The 10,509-nt window shown below is 53.8% G+C and overlaps 1 long non-coding RNA gene across 1 annotated transcript; it reads left to right on the forward strand.

Moving 5' to 3' along the window:
- The first annotated feature begins 3,042 nt into the window (after positions 1-3,042).
- On the forward strand, positions 3,043-10,306 carry LOC142076322 (uncharacterized). Its single transcript, XR_012671139.1, has 4 exons — positions 3,043-3,290; positions 3,798-3,924; positions 9,555-9,629; positions 10,146-10,306. It is a non-coding gene; the product is annotated as an uncharacterized LOC142076322 (long non-coding RNA).
- Positions 10,307-10,509: the final 203 nt, after the last annotated feature.

Here is a 10,509-nt window from a genome sequence, read left to right on the forward strand (position 1 = left end):
CCCAGCCATGGTTTTGTCCCCCGGGCCCTGGTTTTGTCCCCCGGGCCCTGGTTTTGTCCCCCCGGCCATGGTTTTGTTCCCGGGGCCCTGGTTTTGTTCCCGGGGCCCTGGTTTTGTTCCCGGGGCCCTGGTTTTGTTCCAGGGGCCCTGGTTTTGTTTCAGGGGCCCTGGTTTTGTTCCCGGGGCCCTGGTTTTGTCCCCCGGGCCCTGGTTTTGTCCCCCGGGCCCTGGTTTTGTCCCCCGGGCCCTGGTTTTGTCCCCCGGGCCCTGGTTTTGTTCCCGAGGCCCTTGTTTTGTTCCCGCGGCCCTGGTTTTGTTCCCGCGGCCCTGGTTTTTTCTCCCGGGCCCTGGTTTTGTTCCCAGGGCCCTGGTTTTGTTCCCGGGGCCCTGGTTTTGTTCCCAGGGCTCTGGTTTTCTCCCCGGCGCTCTGGTTTTCTCCCCGGGGCTCTGGTTTTCTCCCTGGGGCCCTGGTTTTGTTCCCGCGGCCCTGGTTTTGTCCCCCGGGCCCTTGTTTTGTCCCCCGGGCCCTGGTTTTCTTCCCCGGGCCCTGGTTTTGTCCCCCGGGCCTTGGTTTTGTTCCCGGGGCTCTGGTTTTGTTCCCGGGGCCCTGGTTTTGTTCCCGGGGCCCTGGTTTTGTTCCAGGGGCCCTGGTTTTGTTTCAGGGGCCCTGGTTTTGTTTCCGGGGCCCTGGTTTTGTCCCCCGGGCCCTGGTTTTGTTCCCGGGGCTCTGGTTTTGTTCCCGGGGCCCTGGTTTTGTCCCCCGGGCCCTGGTTTTGTTCCCGGGGCTCTGGTTTTCTCCCCGGGGTTCTGGTTTTCTCCCCCGGGCTCTGGTTTTGTTTTTGGGGCCCTGGTTTTGTTCCCGGGGCCCTGGTTTTGTTCCCGGGGCCCTGGTTGTGTTCCAGGGGCCCTGATTGTGTTCCCGGGGCTCTGGTTTTGTTCCCGGGGCCCTGGTTTTGTTCCCGGGGCCCTGGTTTTGTTCCCGGGGCCCTGGTTGTGTTCCCGGGGCCCTGGTTGTGTTCCCGGGGCTCTGGTTGTGTTCCCGGGGCTCTGGTTTTGTTCCCGGGGCTCTGGTTTTCTCCCCGGGGCCCTGGTTTTGTCCCCCGGGCTCTGGTTTTGTTTCCCGTGCTCTGGTTTTGTTCCCGGGGCTCTGGTTTTTTTCCCGGGGCTCTGGTTTTGTTCCCGGGGCTCTGGTTTTCTCCCCGGGGTTCTGGTTTTGTTTCCCGGGCCCTGGTTTTGTCTCCCGGGCTCTGTTTTTGTTTCCAGCGCTCTGGTTTTGTCCCCGGGGCCCTGGTTTTGTTCCCCGGGCTCTGGTTTTGTTCCCCGGGCCCTGGTTTTGTTTCCGGGGCTCTGGTTTTGTTTCCGGGGCTCTGGTTTTGTTCCCGGAGCTCTGGTTCTCTCCCGCTGGCTCTGGTTCTCTCCCGCTGGCTCTGGTTCTCTCCCGCGGGCCGCGGTTTTGTTCCCGGGACTCTGGTTTTGTTCCCGGGGCCCTGGTTTTGTTCCCCGGGCTCTGGTTTTGTTCCCGGGGCTCTGGTTTTGTTCCCGGGGCTCTGGTTTTCTCCCCGGGGCTGTGGTTTTCTCCCCGGGGTTCTGGTTTTCTCCCCCGGGCCCTGGTTTTGTTCCCGGGGCACTGGTTTTGTCCCCCGGGCTCTTGTTTTGTTCCCGGGGCCCTGGTTTTGTTCCCGGGGCCCTGGTTTTGTTCCCGGGGCTCTGGTTTTGTTCCCCGGGCTCTGGTTTTGTTCCCGGGGCTCTGGTTTTGTTTCCAGGGCCCTGGTTTTGTCCCCCGGGCTCTGGTTTTGTCCCCCGGGCCCTGGTTTTGTCCCCCGGGCCCTGGTTTTGTCCCCCGGGCTCTGGTTTTGTTCCCGGGGCTCTGGTTTTGTTCCCGGGGCTCTTGTTTTGTTCCCCGGGCTCTTGTTTTGTTCCCGGGGCTCTGGTTTTGTCCCCCGGGCCCTGGTTTTGTTCCCGGGGCTCTGGTTTTGTTCCCCGTGCTTCTGGTCGTTCTCTCCTCCCCTTTGCCAGGGGATTGTGGGAAGGGTGGTGGGTGGGGCCCGGAGCATATGAGCTACAGCCTCTCCTCAGGCAGCTCATTCTGCTGCTGGGCTTCTCTGGAGGTGGTCTGCTGTTCCTGCAGCTGACTGCAGCTTTTGAGCTGCCTAAGCTCTTTGCGTAGCCTTGTTTTGATATTTAGAGAAGCAGAGGTGTCTGTTTAAGGTAAGGGCTTCCGGACCAGTCAAGGTTCAGCTGCATGTGTAGAAGAAAGCACACTTGTATGCAGCTTTTTTTTTTTTCCCCCCAGGTCAGTAAATTTGTATTGGGTGTTCAGAGGTGGCAAGATGTATGGTTTTGGTTAATAATATGGTTTTGGTTTTTATTTTATTCCAGGTGCATTGTATTGTTTTGGAATTCCTGACTTTATTGAAGATGGAACCTTGTTGTGTTTTTTTTTTCCACCAGACGCTGTATATTGCAGAAGCTGTTGACATCGTCTCTGGATAGGAGCAATGGTGAGAGTATTTAGCAGGGGTTGAGGTGAGCATCTTGTATGCATCTGTAGACGGAGTTCTAGCATTGTTCAAGAAAGTAGCAGGGACATCTAAGGCATAGTACCTTTCAGCGTATGGAACGGCTCATGGCCTTTCCCGTTCGCCCACAGAGTATCATGTTGTCCCTAGAACGGATGCAGCTTGCGGCCAGCCCCTCGTAGATGACAAGCGTCAGGACTTTGCTTATTTTGTGGGGCTGTAGCAGAGGTGAGAGTGTGTGGGAAGGTGGAAGATAGGAGGTGCTCGCGGAAGCCTGGGCATAGCTGGGAAGAGCAGCTCCCGGGGAGCGGGCGACACAGGGGGTTCAGGGGTGCAAATCCAGGGCAGGAGCTGTCAGGAAGGAGCGGGGTTCCTTCCCTGACGGTTGAGGAGAAGAGAAGGGGTTTCTAAACTTTTGGGACCAGGGCACCTTTTGGTTGGGAAAGGGAGGTGTGTTCACCAGCCTTACTGAGGTGGGTTTTGCAGTTGGATTTGGGTGTCGATGAGGTCTGTTCTGTTTTAGTCTGTCCGCAGCTGACGGGAGATACACACGCATACGGAAGGGTTAAAAGATGGGCTTTTGGTCCGTGGCTGGACGCTGGGTGAGAAATAGATAGCTAAGAAAACGGCAGTCAGCATAGAAAACAGACGGTTCATGGTCTATTGTGTGAAAATGCTGAATACAGAAGGAGAAGGAAGGTTGAGAAAATGTTAGGGGAGGACGTGAAGGACGTGGAAGACGTGCCGTAACGAAGAAATATAAAGTACAAGGTATAATTTTGCTTGCTTTGTTACCTTTTGCTGTTGGCTTGAGTGTAGGTTAATACGTAAATGCTGGAGTATGGTAATATGTTGCGTGAACAAGGCCTAGGAACCAATAGACGGGGTGGCTGTGGCTCGTGCAGCGCGCTCGATCGGCGAGCGCATGCGCCGTAGGCTCCCTATGTTGAGAGTTGCCAATTGAGGCGTGTTTCGGCACCCGCTGGCCACGTGTGTCGAAACCCGTTTCCTTGGCAAATGTATAAATACCGGGATTTTCCCGAAGAACAGTGGGCCGGTGTACAGCGAGGTCACCGTTGCCTCCGTGGGGACGCCCACGTAAAGCTGGCACCTACCGACTGCTGGGGCTGAGTTTGCGGCGCAAGACGATCCGAGAATGTAGGGATGGTTCGTCTTTCTGCTGGTCGTCGGGTTGGTAAGACGCTGGCTTTGCAAAATACCCTTAGCGTAAGGCATGATTGTAGTGACTGAAGTGCTTGCTTTTCCCTTTGCTTATAGTCTGTGTAGCCTATGTGTGCTCCCCTTGTAAAGGAATCCTCGAAAGCCAGTCTAAAGGAACCCCAAAGTGACGGGAGACGCCGAGTAAACGGCCCGGGCCTGCGCATCACAAGATAGAGGGCTGAAGGTGAGAGAAGTCTCCTGTGGGAAAGCATGAGGTCTGTTAAGGTCCATGCAAATAGATGGTGCAGAACTCTGAGGTCTGTACCGGCTGCCTTTGGGGTGCTGCCGGGGGTTCTTGGGGTGGTCCCGTGGGTGTCTGGGTGCCCAGAGGATGGTCCTGAGGGTCTTGGGGTGCTTCTGGGGGTTCTTGTTGTGCTCCGGGGGGGTCTCTGGATGCCCACGGGGTGCTCGTGGGGGTCTTGGGGTGCTTGTGGGGGTTCTGGATGCTCTGGGAGTCCCTGTGTGCCCACGGGGTGCTCCTGGGGTTGTCGGGGTGGCCAGAGGATGCTTCTGGGCGTCTTGGCGTGCTTCTGGGCCTATTTGCGGTGCTGCTGGGGGTCCCGGTGTGCCCACAGCAGGCTCCTGGGTTTCTAGGTGCGGGTTCTAGGTGCCGGTTCTAGGTGCCGGTTCTGCTGCTCACGGGGCGCCACTTCCACTGTTCGGAGCTCGGGTAACGCGCCTCGGGCCCGGCTTTTGAGACCGGGGCTCTGGTTTTGTTCCCCGGGGCTCTGGTTTTGTTCCCGGGGCTCTGGTTTTGTTCCCGGGGCTCTGGTTTTCTCCCCGGGGTTCTGGTTTTCTCCCCCGGGCTCTGGTTTTGTTTTTGGGGCCCTGGTTTTGTTCCCGGGGCCCTGGTTTTGTTCCCGGGGCCCTGGTTTTGTTCCCGGGGCCCTGGTTGTGTTCCCGGGGCCCTGGTTGTGTTCCCGGGGCCCTGGTTGTGTTCCCGGGGCCCTGATTGTGTTCCCGGGGCCCTGGTTTTGTTCCCGGGGCCCTGGTTGTGTTCCCGGGGCCCTGGTTGTGTTCCCGGGGCTCTGGTTGTGTTCCCGGGGCTCTGGTTGTGTTCCCGGGGCTCTGGTTTTGTTCCCGGGGCTCTGGTTTTGTTCCCGGGGCTCTGGTTTTCTCCCCCGGGGCCCTGGTTTTGTCCCCCGGGCTCTGGTTTTGTTTCCCGTGCTCTGGTTTTGTTCCCGGGGCTCTGGTTTTGTTTCCCGGCTCTGGTTTTCTCCCGCGGGCTGCGGTTTTGTTGCCGGGGCGTTGGTTTTGTTGCCGGGGCGTTGGTTTTGTTGCCGGGGTGCTGGTTTTGTTCCCGGGGCGCTGGTTTTTAGAGGCGCAATGTATTTTCTAAAATAATGAGTGAGAAGCGAGTAAATGTAATTGTTGCAAGTATTTGGTCAACTAGAGAGTAATTTTTATCTCGGAAATGAAAGTACATTGTACATTTGAAATGTAAAAAATGATATTGAAAATTTTACTGGGAGTCAGCAATGGACCAAATTACACGTAAAACTTACTTTTAGGAAAATTACAGGCAGAAATTTTTCTTGATTGGAATCACAGTAAGAACTGAAAAAACAAATGAAAGTACCTAGCCAAGTGGGCGTTGTTAATGTCTGTGGGTAAAGATAGCTGTTGGGGGGGGGGAATTGTTACAAGTGTTCACAGCTCTTTCTGAGGGACTGTTGTGCTAATAACTTTTGCAAATGACGATTTAAATGAGAATTAGTCAACAGAGGGAGAGTTGTCAATATCTATAGATAAATTTAGCTACGGACCGGTTAAAAGAATGCCTGTGTGTTACTGGCTCCTAAGTATATTTCAAGTATTTGTAGTTGTGTAAAGGTTGTAGTAGCTTTGAATAGTTTTAAAGAAATGTAGATTACTACTTGGGCATAAATGATGCAGATTGTAATACCGATGTTAACGAGACACTAGCAGGCGTAAATTGCGTCTAAGTAGTATTCTAAGAAACACATCAAACTGTGCAGTAAAGATGGAATGCTAATACGGCTGTGTTTAATTATCCTAATTGCAGTTAGAGCTAATTGTGGTAGTTAATCCAGTCTTTATTAGTGGTCTAAGGCATAATAAAAATATGATTGTAACAAAGTTTTAATAAAGGTCTCTTTATCTGTTTCGTTTCCCATGTCTTTTTTGTCCATGTTGGTCTTTGGGTTTTTTTTTGTGTGTACGTGTGTTTTGTCATCAATGTGTTGTCTCTGTTTGTGGGTTTGCTGTGTCGGTTAGAGGCCTTTCCTGTGTTTATCTTGGGGGTGCTGTGTTGTCTGGGGTTTTGTGTGCATCTTTGTTAGGTTATATTTTCAGTGTTTTTGTGTTTGTCTTGGTTTTGGTTTGTTGCGTCTTCTGGGTTTTTGTGTTTGTCTTGGTGTTGGGCCTGTTTTGGGTTTGTTTTTGGGTGTTTGCTTTTTAAAATTTTAAATAGCAGCAGTAGAAAATGGCATTCTCTTCGGCAGCCATAATTACAAAAAATTTTAAAAAAAAATTTAAAAAATTGCTGCCACTCACTGTGCCATTTTCTACTGCTGCACCAGAGTTAATATTTTTCATTTTATTAAAATATACAAATTACTAGTACTTATAGTGGGAGTAATTAATGATTACAATAATCATCATCTACTGTTATTGCAACCATTCATCCCTCCCACTTGGAATGCTAATTAACTGCTCATTATCCGAATAAATTCACAAAATATGCAAATTAGCAAATTTTTTTTTTTAGCACACCAAGGGTTAAAAAATAAATGCACCACTTAAAACCATTCGAACCATGTCTCTTCCACACAGCCAGATGACTTCGACACAACATAGACTCATCTCCATACCATAGAGGTCTGCTGCATGATTTCCTCACCGTAAAAGCAGTCTCCAGACCATAGAGTACAGCTGGAGGACTTTCAGACCACAGAGCTAAACCTCCAGACCATAGAGAGCAACGCCCAGTCTAGACAGTACACTTAGAGGTCTTCCGGACCATAGAGATGGACTTCCGGACCATAGAGATGGACTTCCGGACCATAGAGTGCCACACCGGAAGTTAGTCTCTGTAGTCCGGAAGTCCTCCAGCAGCACCGGAAGTCCTCCAGCAGCACCGGAAGTCCTCCAGCAACACCGGAAGTCCTCCAGCAACACCGGAAGTCGCCGTAAAGCCACCGGAAATGCACTTTTATGACCGAAAAACAACCCGGAACGATCAAAATAAAGCAGACGGACACAAGCTGAGGCTGGAAGTCGCACTTAGTACACCGGAAGTAAATACTAAACACGGAGAAGACAAAAGGTAAAACAGGGTTACAGCAAGGGGTGAGGTTAAGATTAGGAATTACAAGTTAGAGTTACAGCACTTAGGGTAAGAGGTTAGAGGTTGTGGTTACAGTTAGGCACCATAGTTAACCTTAGGATAATGACTTGCAGCTTGTGACTTAGGGGGTTGGGATCAGGATCATAGTTGAGGTTCAGGGGATTAAGGTTAGGGGTCAGGATCGGGGTTAGGGTCATTGGGGTTAGGAGTTAGGGTCACAGTTAGGGGTTAGGGCTGATAGAATTAGGGCATTAGGGGTTGGGGTTAGAGGTTTAGGGCTAGAGAGATGGGCTTAGGGTTAGGGCCGTTAGGGTTAACGGTGGGGTTAGGTTTAGAGCTTAGGGGGTTAGGGTTAGGGGGTTGGGGTTGGGGTTGGGGTTAGTGTTAGGGGTTTAGGGTTGGGGTTAGAGGAACGGTTAGGGCCGTTAGGGTTAGGGGTTAGGGTTAGGGTTTGGGGTTAGGGTTAGGGTTTAGGGTTAGGGTTAGGGTCATTGGGGTTGGGGTTAGGGTTAGGGGTTGGGGTTAGGGTTAGGGGTTGGGGTTAGGGTTAGGGGTTAGGGGTTAGGGGTTAGGGTTGGGGTCAGGGGTCGGGGTCAGGGGTCAGGGGTCAGGGTCAGGGTCAGGGGTCGGGGTTAGGGTCAGGGGTCGGGGTCAGGGGTTAGGGTCAGGGGTCAGGTCAGGGGTCAGGGTCAGGGGTCAGGGGTCGGGGTCAGGGGTCAGGGTCAGGGTCAGGGGTCAGGGGTCAGGGTCAGGGGTCGGGGTCAGGGGTCAGGGGTCAGGGGTCAGGTCAGGGGTCAGGGTCAGGGGTTAGGCTCAGGGGTCAGGGGTCGGGGTCAGGGGTCGGGGTCAGGGGTCAGGGGTCGGGGTCAGGGGTCAGGGTCAGGGGTCAGGGGTCGGGGTCAGGGGTCAGGGGTTAGGGTCAGGGGTCAGGGGTCAGGTCAGGGGTCAGGGTCAGGGGTTAGGCTCAGGGGTCAGGGGTCAGGGGTCAGGGTCAGGGGTCAGGGGTCAGGGGTCAAGGGTCAGGTCAGGGGTCAGGGGTCAGGGGTCAGGGTAAGGGGTCAGGGGTCAGGGGTCGGGGTCAGGGGTTTTGTTCCCGGGGCCCTGGTTTTGTTCCCGGGGCTCTGGTTTTTTTCCCGGGGCTCTGGTTGTGTTCCCGGGGCTCTGGTTTTCTCCCCGGGGTTCTGGTTTTGTCCCCCGGGCCCTGGTTTTGTCCCCCGGGCTCTGTTTTTGTTTCCAGCGCTCTGGTTTTGTCCCCGGGGCCCTGGTTTTGTTCCCCGGGCTCTGGTTTTGTTTCCGGGGCTCTGGTTTTGTTTCCGGGGCTCTGGTTTTGTTTCCGGGGCTCTGGTTTTGTTCCCGGAGCTCTGGTTCTCTCCCGCTGGCTCTGGTTCTCTCCCGCGGGCCGCGGTTTTGTTCCCGGGACTCTGGTTTTGTTCCCCGGGCCCTGGTTTTGTTCCCCAGGCTCTGGTTTTGTTCCCGGGGCCCTGGTTTTGTTCCCGGGGCCCTGGTTTTGTTCCCGGGGCCCTGGTTTTGTTCCCGGGGCCCTGGTTGTGTTCCAGGGTCCTGGTTGTGTTCCCCGGGCCCTGGTTTTGTCCCCCGGGCTCTGGTTTTGTTTCCCGCGCTCTGGTTTTTTTTCCCGGGCCCTGGCTTTGTTCCCGGGGCCCTGGCTTTGTTCCCGGGGCCCTGGTTTTGTTCCCGGGGCCCTGGTTTTGTTCCCCGGGCTCTGGTTTTGTTCCCGGGGCCCTGGTTTTGTTTCCGGGGCTCTGGTTTTGTTTCCGGGGCTCTGGTTTTGTTCCCGGAGCTCTGGTTCTCTCCCGCTGGCTCTGGTTCTCTCCCGCGGGCCGCGGTTTTGTTCCCGGGACTCTGGTTTTGTTCCCCGGGCCCTGGTTTTGTTCCCCAGGCTCTGGTTTTGTTCCCGGGGCTCTGGTTTTGTTCCCCGGGCTCTGGTTTTGTTCCCGGGGCCCTGGTTTTGTTCCCGGGGCCCTGGTTTTGTCCCCCGGGCCCTGGTTTTGTTCCCGGGGCTCTGGTTTTGTTCCCCGTGCTTCTGGTCGTTCTCTCCTCCCCTTTGCCAGGGGATTGTGGGAAGGGTGGTGGGTGGGGCCCGGAGCATATGAGCTACAGCCTCTCCTCAGGCAGCTCATTCTGCTGCTGGGCTTCTCTGGAGGTGGTCTGCTGTTCCTGCAGCTGACTGCAGCTTTTGAGCTGCCTAAGCTCTTTGCGTAGCCTTGTTTTGATATTTAGAGAAGCAGAGGTGTCTGTTTAAGGTAAGGGCTTCCGGACCAGTCAAGGTTCAGCTGCATGTGTAGAAGAAAGCACACTTGTATGCAGCTTTTTTTTTTTTCCCCCCAGGTCAGTAAATTTGTATTGGGTGTTCAGAGGTGGCAAGATGTATGGTTTTGGTTAATAATATGGTTTTGGTTTTTATTTTATTCCAGGTGCATTGTATTGTTTTGGAATTCCTGACTTTATTGAAGATGGAACCTTGTTGTGTTTTTTTTTTCCACCAGACGCTGTATATTGCAGAAGCTGTTGACATCGTCTCTGGATAGGAGCAATGGTGAGAGTATTTAGCAGGGGTTGAGGTGAGCATCTTGTATGCATCTGTAGACGGAGTTCTAGCATTGTTCAAGAAAGTAGCAGGGACATCTAAGGCATAGTACCTTTCAGCGTATGGAACGGCTCATGGCCTTTCCCGTTCGCCCACAGAGTATCATGTTGTCCCTAGAACGGATGCAGCTTGCGGCCAGCCCCTCGTAGATGACAAGCGTCAGGACTTTGCTTATTTTGTGGGGCTGTAGCAGAGGTGAGAGTGTGTGGGAAGGTGGAAGATAGGAGGTGCTCGCGGAAGCCTGGGCATAGCTGGGAAGAGCAGCTCCCGGGGAGCGGGCGACACAGGGGGTTCAGGGGTGCAAATCCAGGGCAGGAGCTGTCAGGAAGGAGCGGGGTTCCTTCCCTGACGGTTGAGGAGAAGAGAAGGGGTTTCTAAACTTTTGGGACCAGGGCACCTTTTGGTTGGGAAAGGGAGGTGTGTTCACCAGCCTTACTGAGGTGGGTTTTGCAGTTGGATTTGGGTGTCGATGAGGTCTGTTCTGTTTTAGTCTGTCCGCAGCTGACGGGAGATACACACGCATACGGAAGGGTTAAAAGATGGGCTTTTGGTCCGTGGCTGGACGCTGGGTGAGAAATAGATAGCTAAGAAAACGGCAGTCAGCATAGAAAACAGACGGTTCATGGTCTATTGTGTGAAAATGCTGAATACAGAAGGAGAAGGAAGGTTGAGAAAATGTTAGGGGAGGACGTGAAGGACGTGGAAGACGTGCCGTAACGAAGAAATATAAAGTACAAGGTATAATTTTGCTTGCTTTGTTACCTTTTGCTGTTGGCTTGAGTGTAGGTTAATACGTAAATGCTGGAGTATGGTAATATGTTGCGTGAACAAGGCCTAGGAACCAATAGACGGGG

This window comes from Calonectris borealis, unplaced genomic scaffold (assembly GCF_964195595.1).
Source record: "Calonectris borealis unplaced genomic scaffold, bCalBor7.hap1.2 HAP1_SCAFFOLD_43, whole genome shotgun sequence".
Taxonomy (NCBI): Eukaryota; Metazoa; Chordata; class Aves; order Procellariiformes; family Procellariidae; genus Calonectris; species Calonectris borealis.